Here is a 16,032-nt window from a genome sequence, read left to right as displayed (position 1 = left end):
TTTGGTGTCTTTGGACTTGGCACTCAGTTGAACTGCCTTGGGGAGAGCCTGAGCGGGAATGCAGAGAACTTTGGCCGTTGTCTAGGGCCCCAGTCTGAGCCACTGAGCCAGACGGAGCTAATAGTGTTTGGCTGTGGGCCAAAGGGAGCCATTGTGAGCGATCTGCCGCGGCAAGCTCCGCCCTCAGGGTTGCAGAGCTAGAATCGGGTGGGAGCTGGTAACCCAGCGACCGAGTAGCCTAAGGGTGGGGTCTGAGCTGCCTTGCAGCCCTAACCCTCAGGGGCAGAGCGAGATCAGTTTTGGCACACTGGGTAAGTGGATAGCCACTTCAGCAGTGATTCCAGTGACAAGCACTTTCCTGGGAAAGATTCTGCTCAGCAAGTTTACAAGTTCAAAGTGCCTTTTAAGTGGGCTGAAGAGAGATTTAGGGTGTCTACCTGCTGGGGTTTGAGAAATCAGCAGCCTCCAGTCGTATCAGAACTGTGATTAACATCTCATACCCCAAAAGACCACGTGTTGCCCAGACAATATTCAACAACATATGCATACTGCTTTGTTTTTGGTTGTGTTTTTTTTTGTTTGTTTTTGAGTTTTTCTTTCTTTGTTGCTTTGGTTGTTTTTTTGTTTATTTTGATGTTGTTGATGTTGTTTTGTTTTAATTTCAACCTTTTCCGTACAGATCTTTTTCTTTCTCAATTTTTCTAGTTTAATTATAATTTCCCATAGCTGCCTTTTTTAATAACTAGAACTTCATTTTTGCTACTGTTTCTACTGCTATTATTTGGTTTTTCACCAATTTTATCCTGTAAACTTTTCTGTTTGCTTGTTTTGGTTTGATTTATAGCATTTTTGTCTTTCCTCTCTACTTGGTGGAGGTGGGGTACTGTGTCTGATCAGGTTAGCAAAGAGCTGCTGACCTCAAGGGAACCACCCAACGAGGCACCCCCAGAAGGTGGGTTTTTTTTTTAAGGTTGTGTCAAAGTACCGTACTGTACACCTATATTGCTCTGTCTCCCTCTTTCTGTGCCTCCCTTCCTTTTGTCAATATTCTTTTTACCCATCCCCTCTCCTTTCTCTATTTTTTTTTTCTTTGCACTCATTCCTCCTTTCTTTCATCCCTATCTTGCTCTACAACCTTCTCACCCTTCTGGTCGTATATCAAAAGGACTCATCTAATCCTTAGTCCACAGGCACAAGAATTTAAAGAGAAAGAGCAAGTGAAAGGAAAATTAGGGCAAGGAAACAGATAAAAGAAATCACTCATGAGGAAGAATCAGCAGAAAACTCCAGGCAACATGAAGAACCAGTCCAGAACAACCCCGCCAAGGGACCATGAGGTAGCTACTGCAGAGGATTCCACCTATACAGAAATGTTAGGAATGACAGAAAGGGAATTTAGAATACACATGATGAAAACAATGAAAGAAATGATTGAAACAATGAAGGAAACTGCTAATAAAGTGGGAAATAACCAAAAGGAAATCCAAAAACAGAACCAAATAAGAGATGAACGATATGAAGAATATAAGAAGGATATAGCAGAGCTGAAGGAACTGAAATAGTCAATTAGAGAACTTAAAGATACAACAGAAAGTATCAGCAACAGGTTAGACCATGCAGAAGAAAGAATTTCAGAGGTAGAAGACAAAGTTCTTGAGATAACTCAGATAGTATAAGAGGTAGAAAAGAAAAGAGAGAAAGCAGAATGTTTACTGTCAGAATTATGGGACTTTATGAAGTGTTCCAACATATGAGTTATAGGAATCCCAGAAGGGGAAGAAGAATGCCACAGAGGAATGGAAGCCATACTAGAGAATATTATAAAAGAAAATTTCCCAAATATCAGCAAAGATTCTGACACACTGCTTTCAGAGGGCTATCGGACCCCAGGTCGCCTCAACTCTAACCGAGCTTCTCCAAGACACATTGTGATGAACCTGTCCAAAGTCAAGACAAAAGAAAAGATTCTGCAAGCTGCCAGGAGTAAGCGGCAGTTGACCTACAGGGGCAAATCCATCAGAGTGACCGCAGACTTCTCTAATGAAACTTTCCAAGCAATAAGACAATTGTCATCTACCTTTAATCTACTTAAACAGAACAATTTTCAGTCCAGAATTCTGTACCCTGCTAAGCTAAGCTTAAAAATTGATGGAGAAATCAAATTATTTACGGATATACAAACATTGAGAAAATTCACCACAACGAAGCCAGCTCTACAGGAAATACTTCAACCTGTTCTGCACACTGACCACCACAATGGATCAGCAGCAAAGTAAGAACTCAGAAATTAAAGGACAGTAACCTCCACACTGATGCAAAAGATAAAACTAAGCAATGGACTCTCACAAAATAAGATGAATAGAACACTACCACACTTATCAATTATCTCAATAAATATTAATGGCTTGAATTCCCCACTGAAGAGACATAGATTGGCTGACTGGATTTAAAAACACAAGCCATCCATTTGCTGTCTGCAAGAAACACACCTGGCTTCAAAGGACAAAGTAAAGCTCCAAGTCAAGAGGTGGAAGACAATTTTTCAGGCAAATGGCATTCAGAAAAAAAGAGGAGTTGCGATCTTATTTTCAGATTCATGTGCATTTAAAGCAACTGAAGTAAAAAAAGACAAAGATGGTCACTTTATATTGGTCAAGGGAAAAATACAAGAAGAAGATGTTTCAATTCTAAATATTTATGCACAAAATTTAAATGCTCCCAGATTCTTGAAACATACCTTACTCAGTCTGAGCAATATGATATCTGATAATACCATAATAACAGGGGACTTTAACACTCTTCTTACAAAGCTGGACAGATCCTCTAAACAGAAATTAAACAAAGATATAAGAGATTTAAATGAGACCCTAGAACAACTGTGCTTGATAGACACAAATAGAACACTCCCTCCCAAAGATAAAGAATATACATTCTTCTCATCACCCCATGGAACATTCTCCAAAATTGATCATATCCTGGGACACAAAACAAATATCAACAGAATCAAAAGAATTGAAATTTTACCTTGTATCTTCTCAGACCATAAGGCACTAAAGGTAGAACTCAACTCTAACAAAAATGCTCGAAACCACACAAAGACATGGAAATTAAACAATCTTCTGTTGAATAACAGATGGGTGCAGTAAGAAATAAAACAGGAAATCATTAACTTCCTTGAGCATAACAACAATGAAGACACAAGCTACCAAAACCTGCGGGATACTGCAAAAGCAGTTTTGAGAGGAAAATTCATCGCTTTACATGCCTACATTAGAAAAACAGAAAGAGAGCGCATCAACAATCTCACAAGCCATCTTATGGAATTGGAAAAAGGAGAACAATCGAAGCCTAAAGTCAGTAGAAGAAAAGAAATATCCAAAATCAAATCAGAGATCAATGAAATTGAAAACAAAAGAATCATTCAGAAAATTAATGAAACAAGGAGTTGGTTTTTTGAAAAAATAAACAAAATAGATAAACCATTGGCCAGACTAATGAGGAATAGAAAAGTAAAATCTCTAGTAACCTCAATCAGAAATGATAAAGGGGAAATAACAACTGATCCCACAGAGATACAAGAGATCATCTCTGAATACTACCAGAAACTCTATGCCCAGAAATTTGACAATGTGAAAGAAATGGATCAATATTTGGAATCACATCCTCTCCCTAGACTTAGCCAGGAAGAAGTAGAGCTCCTGAGCAGACCAATTTTAAGCACTGAGATCAAAGAAACAATAAAAAATCTTCCAACCAAAAAATGCCCTGGTCCAGATGGCTTCACACCAGAATTCTATCAAACCTTCAAGGAAGAGCTTATTCCTGTACTGCAGAAATTATTCCAAAACATTGAGGAAGAAGGAATCCTCCCCAACACAATCTTTGAAGCAAACATCACCCTGATACCAAAACCAGGAAAAGACCCAAACAAAAAGGAGAATTTCAGACCAATCTCACTGATGAATATAGATGCAAAAATTCTCAACAAAATCCTAGCCAATAGATTACAGCTTATCACCAAAAAAGTCATTCATCATGATCAAGTAGGCTTCATCCCAGGGACGCAAGGCTGGTTTAACATACGCAAGTCCATAAACGTTATCCACCATATTAACAGAGGCAAAAATAATGATCACATGATCCTCTCAATAGATGCAGAAAAAGCATTTGATAAAATCCAGCATCCTTTTCTAATTAGAACACTGAAGAGTATAGGCATAGGTGGCACATTTCTAAAACTGATTGAAGCTATCTATGACAAACCCACAGTTACCATTTTACTGAATGGAGTAAAACTGAAAGCTTTTCCTCTTAGAACTGGAACCAGACAAGGTTGTCATCTGTCACCTTTACTATTCAACATAGTGCTGGAAGTTCTAGCCAATACAATTAGGCAAGACAAGGAACTAAAGGGAATCCAAATGGGAGCAGAGGAGGTCAAACTCTCCCTCTTTGCTGACGACATGAGCTTATACTTAGAGAACCCCAAAGACTCAACCACAAGACTCCTAGAAGTCGTCAAAAAATACAGTAATGTTTCAGGATATAAAATCAATGTTCACAAGTCAGTAGCCTTTGTATATGCCAGTAATAGTCAAGATGAGAAGCTAACTAAGGACACAACTCCCTTCACCATAGTTTCAAAGAAAATGAAATACCTAGGAATATACCTAACGAAGGAGGTGAAGGACCTCTATAAAGAAAACTATGAAATCCTCAGAAAGGAAATAGCAGAGGATATTAACAAATGGAAGAACATACCATGCTCATGGATGGGAAGAATCAACATTGTTAAAATGTCTATACTTCCCAAAGCAATCTACCTATTCAATGCCATTCCTATCAAAATACCAACATCGTACTTTCAAGATTTGGAGAAAATGATTCTGCGTTTTGTATGGAACCAGAAAAAACCCCGTATAGCTAAGGCAGTTCTTAGTAATAAAAATAAATCTGGGGGCATCAGCATACCAGATTTTAGTCTGTACTACAAAGCCATAGTGGTCAAGACAGCATGGTACTGGCACAAAAACAGAGACATAGACACTTGGAATGGAATTGAAAACCAAGAAATGAAACTAACATCTTACAACCACCTAATCCTCGATAAACCAAACAAGAACATACCTTGGGGGAAAGACTCCCTACTCCATAAATGGTGTTGGGAGAACTGGATGTCTACATGTAAAAGACTGAAACTGGACCCACACCTTTCCCCACTCACAAAAATTGTTTGAAAATGGATAAAGGACTTAAATTTAAGGCATGAAACAATAAAAATCCTCAAAGAAAGCATAGGAAAAACACTGGAAGATAGGGGCCTGGGGAAAGACTTCATGAAAAAGACAGCCATGGCAATTGCAACAACAACAAAAATAAACAAATGGGACTTCATTAAACTGAAAAGCTTCTGTACGGCTAAGGAGACGATAACCAAAGCAAAGAGACAACCTACACAATGGGAAAGGATATTTGCATATTTTCAATCAGACAAAAACTTGATAACTAGTATCTATAGAGAACTCAAATTAATCCACATGAAAAAAGCCAATAATCCTATATATCAATGGGCAAGAGACATGAATAGAACCTTCTCTAAAGATGACAGACGAATGGCTAACAAACACATGAAAATATGTTCATCATCTCTATACATTAGAGAAATGCAAATTGCAGCTCAATTTACAATCGCCAAAATGTGGAAACAGCCTAAATGCCCACCAACCCAGGAATGGATTAACAAGCTGTGGTATATGTATACCATGGAATACTATTCAGCTATTAAAAAAAATGGAGACTTTACATCCTTCGTATTAACCTGGATGGAAGTGGAAGACATTATTCTTAGTAAAGCATCACAAGAATGGAGAAGCATGAATCCTATGTACTCAATTTTGATATGAGGACAATTAAAGACAATTAAGGTTATGGGGGGGAGGAAAAGCAGAAAGAGGGACGGAGAGAGGGGGGTGGGGCCTTGGTTGTGTGTCACACTTTATGGGGGCAAGACATGATTGCAAGAGGGACTTTACCTAACAATTGCAATCAGTGTAACCTGGCTTATTGTACCCTCAATGAATCCCCAACAATAAAAAAAAAAGGAAAAAACAAACAAACAAACAAACAAAAAAATACAAGCCATCCATTAGGTGTCTGCAGGAAACACACCTAGCCTCAAAAGACAAATTAAAACTCCGAGTCAAGTGTTGGAAGACAATTTTTCAGGCAAATGGAATTCAGAAGAAAAGAGGCGTTGTGATCTTATTTTCAGATACATGTGGATTTAAAGCAACTAACGTTAAAAAAGACAAAGATGGTCACTTTATATTTGTCAAGGGAAAAATACAACAAGAAGATGTTTCAATTCTAAATATTTATGCACCCAATTTAAATGCTCCCAGATTCTTGAAACAGACCTTACTCAGTCTGAGCAATATGATATCTGATAATACCATAATAACAGGGGGCTTTAACACTCCTCTTAGAGCTGGACATATCCTCTAAACAGAAATTAAACAAAGATATAAGGGTCTTAAATGAGACCCTTAGAGAATACTCCATCCCAAAAATAAAGAATATACATTCTTCTCATCACCCCATGGAACATTCTCCAAAATTAATCATATCCTAGGACACAAAACAAACCTCAACAGAATCAAGAGAATTGAAAATTTACTGGGCGGTGCCTGTGGCTCAGTGAGTAGGGCGCCGGCCCCATATGCCAAGGGTGGTGGGATCAAACTCAGCCCGGGCCAAACTGCAACTAAAAAAATAGCCGGGCCTTGTAGCAGGCTCCTGTAGTCCCAGCTACTTGGGAGGCTGAGGCAAGAGAATCGTTTAAGCCCAAGAGCTGGAGGTTGCCTTGAGCCGAGTGACGCCATGGCACTCTACAGAGGGCAGTAAAGTGAGACTCTGTCTCTACAAAAAAAAAAAAAAAAAAAAAGAAAAAAGAAAATTTACCTTGTATCTTCTCAGACCATAAGGCACTAAAGGTGGAACTCAACTACAACAAACATGTTCAACCCCACACAAAGGCACGGAAATTAAGCAACCTTCTGTTGAATGACACATGGGTGCAGGAAGAAATAATACAGGAAATCATTAACTTCCTTGAGCATAACAACAATGAAGACACAAGATACCAAAACCTGTGGGATACTGCAAAAGCATTTTTGAGAGGAAAATTTATCACTTTAGATGCCTACATTCGAAAAACAGAAAGAGAGCACATCAACAAACCCACAAGCCATCTTCGGGATTTGGAAAAAGAAGAACAATCTAAGCCTAAACCCAGTAGAAGAAAAGAAATATCCAAAATCAAATCAGAGATCAATGAAATTGAAAACAAAAGAATCATTCAGTAAATTAATGAAATAAGGAGTTGGTTTTTTGAAAAAATAAAGAAAATAGGTAAATCTTTGGCCAGAATAACTAGAAATAGAAACGTAAAATTTTTAGTAACCTCAATCAGAAATGATAAAGGGGAAATAACAACTGATCCCACAGAGATACAAGAGATCATCTCTGAATACTACCAGGAACTCTATGCCCAGAAATTTGACAACGTGAAGGAAATGGATCAATATATGGAATCATACCCTCTCCCTAGACTTAGCCAGGAAGAAATAGAGCTCCCGAATAGACCAATTTCAAGCACTGAGATTAAAGAAACAATAAAAAAACTTCCAACAGAAAAATGTGCTGGTCCAGATGGCTTCACACCAGAATTCTATCAAACTTTCAAGGAAGAGCTTATTCCTGTACTGCAGAAATTAGTCCAAAAAATTGAGGAGGAAGGAATCTTCCCCAACATGTTCTACGAAGCGAATATCACCCTGATACCAAAACCAGGAAAAGATCCAACTAAAAAGGAGAATTTCAGACCAATTTCACTCATGAATAGATGCAAAAAATTCTCAACAAAAATCCTAGCCAATAGATTACAGCTTATCATCAAAAGTCATACATCATGATCAAGTAGGTTTCATCCCAGGGATGCAAGGCTGGTTTAACATACGCAGGTCCATAAACGTTATCCACCATATTAACAGAGGCAAAAATAAAGATCATATGATGCTCTCAATAGATGCAGAAAAAGCATTCGATAAAATCCAGCATCCTTTTCTAATTAGAACACTGAAGAGTATAGGCATAAGTGGCACATTTCTGAAATTGATTGAAGCTATCTATGACAAACCCACAGTTACCATTTTACTGAATGGAGTAAAACTGAAAGCTTTTCCTCTTAGAACTGGAACCAGACAAGGTTGTCCTCTGTCACCTTTACTACTCAATATAGTGCTGGAAGTTCTAGCCAATACAATTAGGCAGACAAGGAACTAAAGGGAATCCAAATGGGAGCAGAGGAGGTCAAACTCTCCCTCTTTGCTGATGACATGATCTTGTACTTAGAGAATCCCAAAGACTCAACCACAAGACTCCTGGAAGTCATCAAAAAATACAGTAATGTCTCAGGATATAAAATCAATGTCCTCAAGTCAGTAGCCTTTGTATACGCCAATAACAGTCAAGATGAGAACATAATTAAGGACACAACTCCCTTCACCATAGTGTCAAAGAAAATGAAATACCTAAGAATATACTTAACAAAAGAGGTGAAGGACCTCTATAAAGATAATTACGAAATCCTCAAAAAGGAAATAGCAGAGCATATTAACAAATGGAAGAACATAACATGCTGATGGCTGGGAAGAATCAACATTGTTAAAATGTCTATACTTCCCAAAGTAATCTACCTATTCAATGCCATTCCTATCAAAATACCAACATTGTACTTTCAAGATTTGGAAAAAATGATTCTGTGTTTTGTATGGAACCAGAAAAAAACCCGTATAGCTAAGGCAGTTCTTAGTAATAAAAATAAAGCTGGGGGCATCACCATACCAGATTTTAGGCTGTACTACAAAGCCATAGTGTCCAAGACAGCATGGTACTGGCACAAAAATAGAGACATAGACACTTGGAATAGAATAGAAAATCAAGAAATGAAACTAACATCTTACAACCATCTAATCTTCGACAAACCAAACAAGAACATACCTTGGGGGAAAGACTCCCTATTCCATAAATGGTGTTGGGAGAACTGGATATCTACATGTAAAAGACTGAAACTGGACCCACACCTTTCTCCACTCACAAAAATTGATTGAAGACAGATAAAGGACTTAAATTTAAGGCATGAAACAAAAATTCTCAAAGAAAGCATAGGAAAAACACTGGAAGATATTGGCCTGGGGAAAGACTTCATGAAGAAGACTGCCATGGCAATTTCAACAACAACAAAAAGAAACAAATGGGACTTCATTAAACTGAAAAGCTTCTGTACAGCTAAGCAGACAACCAAAGCAAATAGACAACCTACACAATGGAAAAGGATATTTGTATATTTTGAATCAGACAAAGGCTTGATAACTAGGATCTATGGAGAACTCAAATTAATCCACATGAAAAAAGCCAACAATCCCATATATCAATGGGCAAGAGACATCAATAGAACCTTCTCTAAAGAAGACAGACAAATGGCTAACAAACATACAAAAAAATGCCATCATCCCTATCCATTAGAGAAATGCAAATCAAAACCACCCTGAGATACCATCTAACCGCAGTGAGAATGGCCCACATCACAAAATCTCAAAACTGCAAATGCTGGCGTGGATGTGGAGAGAAGGGAACCACTTTTACACTGCTGGTGGGACTGCAAACTAGTGCAACCTTTCTGGAAGGAAGTATGGAGAAACCTCAAAGCACTCAAGCTAGACCTCCCATTTGATCCTGCAATCCCATTACTGGGCATTTACCCAGATGGAAAAAATCCTTTTATCATAAGGACACTTGCACTACACTGTTTATTGCAGCTCAATTTACAATCACTAAAATGTGGAACTAGCCTAAATGCCCACCAACCCAGGAATGGATTAACAAGCTGTGGTATATGTATACCGTGGAATACTATTCAGCCATTTATAGAAATGGAGACTTTACATCCTTCATATTAACCTGGATGGAAGTGGAAGCCATTATTTTTAGTAAAGCATCACAAGAATGGAGAAGCATGAATCCTATGTACTCAATTTTGATATGAGGACAATTAATGACAATTAAGGTCACGGTAGGGATTGGGGAAGGGGAGAGCAGAGAGAGAAAGAAGGAGGGAGGGATGTGAAAAAGAAGCAGAGAGAGGGAAGTTGGGGGACCTTGGAGTGTGCCACACCTTTTGGGGGCAAGACAGGATTGCAAGAGGGACTTACCGAACAAATGCAATCAGGGTAACCTGGTTTATTGTACCCTCAATAAATCCCCAACAATTAAAAAAATAAATAAAAAAGAAATTAAAAAATCAAGTTCTCTCATTTAAAGGCGTGTGTGTGTGTGTGTGTGTGTGTGTGTGTGTTAGGTCCTCTGCAAGACCTACAAAAAACTAAGAGAATTGGGATTTCCAAGCCACGTGGAAGACTCAACTTCTATTTTTCTGGAGGAAGTTTTTGCTTTAACATCCACATAAGACACCTTAAGCCCCCATCAAAGGTAGAAAGGTACCTCCCGATAAGGGATCCTATGAATTTCCAAGTAGCTCACAATTTCCTGTTTGGTACATCCTTTGTCCAGCTTCTTACCTCTTTCAGTAGAATTATATCACCCCAAAAAAAGATATGTTTAAGTCTTCAACCCCAGTATCTATGCATCTTTGCCAGCATTATCCAAAAGTTGCATTTATGTGAGTGCATGAAAGGTATTTTGTGATTGCTATTTCTTGAATTTATCTGGGAAAAGGGTCTTTTCTGATGATCAATTTTAAGATAAGGCTGTACTAGATTACAATGGCCCTAATGCAATAACTTGTGTCTTTATATGAAGAGGGAAATTTAAATGTAGAGGAAGAAGACACACCATAAGAATGCCATGTGACAATGGAGGCAGAGATTGGAATGATACATTTATAAGTCAGAAAGCTCACCAAGCATTGTCAGCAAATACCAGAAGCTAGAAAGAGTCAAGACAGGATTCCTTTCCAAAGCCTTCGGAGAGAGCATGGTCCTGCTGATGACTTGATTTTGGATTCTAGCTCCAGAATGGAGATGAGAAATGCCTGTTGTTTAACCCACACAGTCTACGGTAATTTGTTACAGCAGCCCTGGGAAACTAAGACACCACCCGTCTTGGCCACAGTTTCATTTTCCTCTCTACCTCAATCCATTTAAACCCTTAAAATGTTATTTTACAAAAGCCATGTGTAGTAGGATTTTACCAGATAATTTGGAATAATGGAAGAAAACTGCAGCACAGCTCTGCAGAGTCAGTAACTTAAAATTAAGTATTAGGCATCACTGCATTTTCCATTAAATAACAATAAAGTTCCCAGGTGATTCTCACACACAGATAGGGGTAGGAACCCCTGCTACACATACTGTCTGTAACCTGCTCTTTTCACATAAGATATAAACATCTTTTGTTTCTATAACTGCATTTTAAACATGGTTTTACAAATGAGTGCTTGCTAAAATGGAGTTCCAGTTTATGGATGTCTAATAGCTTTTTCAATCACTCTCTTATTATTGTACAGGAAACAGTCTATTCTTATCCTGACTCTACAAGTGGGAAGAATTATGAGGTTATGATGATATCTTATTGGTTGTAGAGCCTCGAGATCAATGTCCACAGCTCATAGTGGGAGGTCTAGTGCCAGGACCTAAGGGCAAGACCTCAAGTAGTTGACACGTACTTTCTTCTCATCCATAGCCTACACTTCCACTGGGGAGATATTGTCCCACCCTACTCCAATCCTGGGATTCTTGTGAGTTTAGAGGAAAGAGCTTATCATCCAAGCCCGGACAAAAGAAAACCCCATTTCTCCTGACTATATAGAATGCATAAGGATGTCACCCAGACTGGATCAATCAGATAGAATTGTTTCTTGATGTCCAGAGTATTTATTTATTTATTTTTTGTAAGGCACTCAAGGAAGGAGGACTTCCTTTCACGGCACAGAACCAGAAAGATATGAACTAGGCTCTGTCAAAGAGCATGTGCGTGTGCGTGTGTGTGTGTACCACAAGGAAAAGCCTTCCTATAAGAGGGAAAAGCCAAGTTAACTCAGAAGCAGATTGAAGAGTGGCACTGAATCCTGATGTAATTGGTTTGTGTGCCTGGATCTAGGCCGGCTTGCGGCTAGCACTATCCCAAAATTCTTTTTACGTGAGACCGTGAGCACTGTTTTTTAATTGTTGGCAGCTGTGGTTGCTTTTATTTCCTACCTTAAATTGAATTGAGATTTTTGTCATCTGCATTGCAAACAGTTGGCTAGTTTAACTCTTACTTACAAAGTGTCATTGTTTCCTGTCCCAATTTCTCGAAATCCTATTCAGGATTTTAAAATGTACTCTCACACAAGAAGTTAGCTACTTTGACTGCAGAATTATGAGAGGTATCCTACTGAGAGGCTGCATAATATAGGGGGAGACAATCTGGGATTTAAGCCAAAAAGAATTGAGTTCAAATCCTGCTTTTTAATCACATAAGTTAGCCATATTACCTTGAGTAAGTTTCTTAAATTATACTGTTGTCTATAAAGTTCATGCGCAATTTGAAATCATATACTTTAAAATTGCATGTGAACTTTTACGGCCACCCTGTATAAGCTTCAATCTCTTCATTGTGAAGAATAAAAATCAACTTTCCTACCAAACGTATAGGGCCATTGTGGGGTGTTAAATATCATAATTATCTATTTATATATCTGTCTGTATATCTACCTGTATCATCTATATATATATATATATTAGATATACAACATATGTTATTATGTATGTTAGACATACATACATATAAATACATACATACATATAAAATAAATTTTAGCTATCATTATTAGTTCTCAAGTCCTTTGTCCCCTGGAAATTTAGGCCTCCCCTTCCTCCCTCCCTTACTTCTGCCCTCTTTTCTTCTTTCTTTGCTTTCTTTCTTCTAGATGGAATCCACTGATGAGCTATAGTCTAAGAGTGATTGTAAATGGGAAATAGACTAGCCTTCGCAAAGACTAAAACCCAGATTTAATTCAACTCAATCCTGACTAGGTGATCTTCTCTCCTATAAATGACCATCAGAAATGTAAAATATTCCTCTTTGAAAGGTGATAATACTATTCAGAACTTCAAAATAACTAATTTTTGTCATGCATAGTATCTGGTAGTCAATGAAAAATTACCAGTATGCTAGGAGACAGGCACAGATAACAGAAAACCAAGAGAAACAAGAGAAAATAGAAGTAGACCTAAAAGGATCTACATTTTAGAGTTTTCAGACACAGACTTTAAAATAAGTGGAACTAATATGTTCAAGAAAATAGGTATTTCTCTGTCATCAAATTCAATAATCTTTCCCTCTTTAACATCTACTTACCCCATTTAATGAATTTTTCATCTCAGACACTGTAGTTTTCTCTCTAGAGATTCAATTTGATTGTTCTTTTAATCTTTTATGTCTCTACTTAACATGTTCAATATTTCTTTGAGGTACTTAATATCTGTTTTGATATTCTTATCTGTTAATAACTATCATTTCAGAATCAGTTTCAACTAATTGGTTTTTTTTTTTTATACTTTTATGGGTCCCATTTTCCTAATTTTTGGTGTTCCTGATAATTTTTTATTGGATGTAGACATTTTGACTTCTACCTTGTGGGGTTCTGGATATTTTTGTACTCCTATAAATGTTCATGAGCTTCATTCTTGGACATAGTTAAGTTTGAGCCTTTCAAGTATTACTTTTAAGCCCTGTTAGGCAGATTTAATTTAGGGATAATCTTACCCCATTACTGAGACAAACATTCCTGAGTTTTTCATGATGTTCCATAAATGATGAGCCTTTCTAGCAAGATAGTTGGAACAGACACTATTCCTGACACTAGTTAAAGTCTGAATATTTCTCCCTCTAATACCTTGAGATGGCTCATTTGTACCCTCAGCTGATTTCCTCACATTCAGGCACTGGTAGGTATGCAAGGGGAACCTTGTGAGAACTTCCTCAATTCTTCTACTGTGCAGTTCTTTCCTCTTTAGTATTCTTTCCCATGAATTCTAGATGCCTCAGCTTCTCTGAGCTCCCAGCTTCATGTCCCTGCCTTTTCTTATCCTGCAGTCTGAAAACTTTCTCTAGCCAGTAAACCAGGATAATTGTAAGGCTCACTTTGCTCTTCAGTTTCTTGTCTCTTAGTGATTACTGTCCTTCATTGGCTGATGTCCAATGTCTTAAAAACTCTTATTTAATATATATTATTTCATTTTTAGTGTTTTAGGGCAGAAGGGTGCATTCAATCTCTATTACTTGTCTTGGTCAGAAAGTCTATAACTATATAATGCAATAACTGAAGTTAAGTATTCAATAGTTACATATAACACAGTAGATCAAGAAAAGAGAACAGATTTTCTTTGGGAAGAGTAGGGAATGGTTAATGTGAGGAGGATCCAGGGAGGGTCTATGCTGGTTGGTCTAGGCACATAGCAGGTTGTAAATAAGTATTAGTTTTAACTTACATATCTATTAGTAGGGAATTGGTTAAATAAATATATTCTTTTCAAATGATATTATATTCTGATAACAGAATACCACTATGTTTTTAAAATAAGAATGAAGTTATGCCATGAGATGATATAGAGGTCAGTCAGGGTGTCAGAAAGAAAGAGACAACATAGCCATACGGAGATAAGTGAGAAGAGCTTAAGTGTAATGAGTTACTTACAAAGGTGTAAGCAGAGTTAACAAAAACCAACAGGGGATTGGGCAGTAGCCCTAGGCTGGCAACAGTGGGGAGCTGTTACCACCCCTACATCTGAAAAGACAAAGGGAGGGAAGAGCTAGCAGAATGAGAACCTATAGAACAAAGCTGCCCCACAGGAGGGGTAGCCTGCTGAAAAGGGAAGCAAACAACTACAACTACCTGGCAGGGAGGGGGCAGAAGCAATAAATACTCCAACCTCCCTTTCCTCCTTCCTTCTATTACAAGTGCCTTCCATTGGAAACTGGCCTCCAGTCATCACAGCCCCATCAGATGCATGGGGCAAGGGACCCCATTGTTGCATTCCATACAGGTCAGCCTCTAACAGCACAGGGCTGGGTGGGGGAGGATGGAGAGTGGATTGGGCAGAAGTTGTGCAAAAAACATCCAGCACAATCTTCAGGATAGATTAAGTATTTTTTTTGAAAAGAAGGATATAAACAAAGTATATCATATATTAATAATTTTATGAAAGAGAGAGAGAAAAAAGAGATTGAGATCTTGAAGGATACATAAGATATTACACCAGTGGGCCACTTGAAGTGGGGAGCAGTGGCATTGAGGAAGGGTTGAAAATGGGAGGGTACTTAAAGGCTCAGGGTCCCAACAGGGTACGGATGGCAGACTCAAATTAAGATAATACGAGGAGAGTTTATTTACAAAGGGGCTATTTACATAGGGGTATGTGTAGTGAAGCATAGGAGAAAGTGAAGTAAGCCTGAGATAGAATTAACAAAGCTGCGGCCGTCCCCAGTCCTCATGGAACAAGAAGAGAGAGTGGCTGTCAGCGCACTGCCAAGGAGAAAGATCATGTTGAGAAGGTCTCCACCTAGAAGGCAGAGGGCATGCGAGTGTGGTTGGTGACGTGGAGGTGGAAAGTAGATCTGGGGGCAAATGGAAGGTGGTTATGACAGAATGTAAGTTACTTTACACTGGTTGCCTTTGTTTGATGTTTTTCCTAATGTATATGCATTATTTTTGAAATACACTCATAAAAATAAATGTCTGTTCCACTCCTCATTTTGCACACAGGAGAAAAGTGTTATTCTCTAAAAAGAAGAAGCGAGAGCAAATGGCTTCTTATTCCAGGCCAAAGCTTGGGCATGACAGTTTTTTCCCTAGAGAGCTGAACATTCTGGTTGAGGCTGCTGGACTGATGAGCACCAAGACAAGATTTGACGCTGACATTTGTGTGTTTCTGCCCCCAATGCATCTCTTCCCTATGCTACTTTCCTCCC

Source organism: Nycticebus coucang, chromosome 4 (genome assembly GCF_027406575.1).
Source record: "Nycticebus coucang isolate mNycCou1 chromosome 4, mNycCou1.pri, whole genome shotgun sequence".
NCBI classification, from domain to species: domain Eukaryota; kingdom Metazoa; phylum Chordata; class Mammalia; order Primates; family Lorisidae; genus Nycticebus; species Nycticebus coucang.
This window is presented reverse-complemented; position numbering follows the sequence as displayed.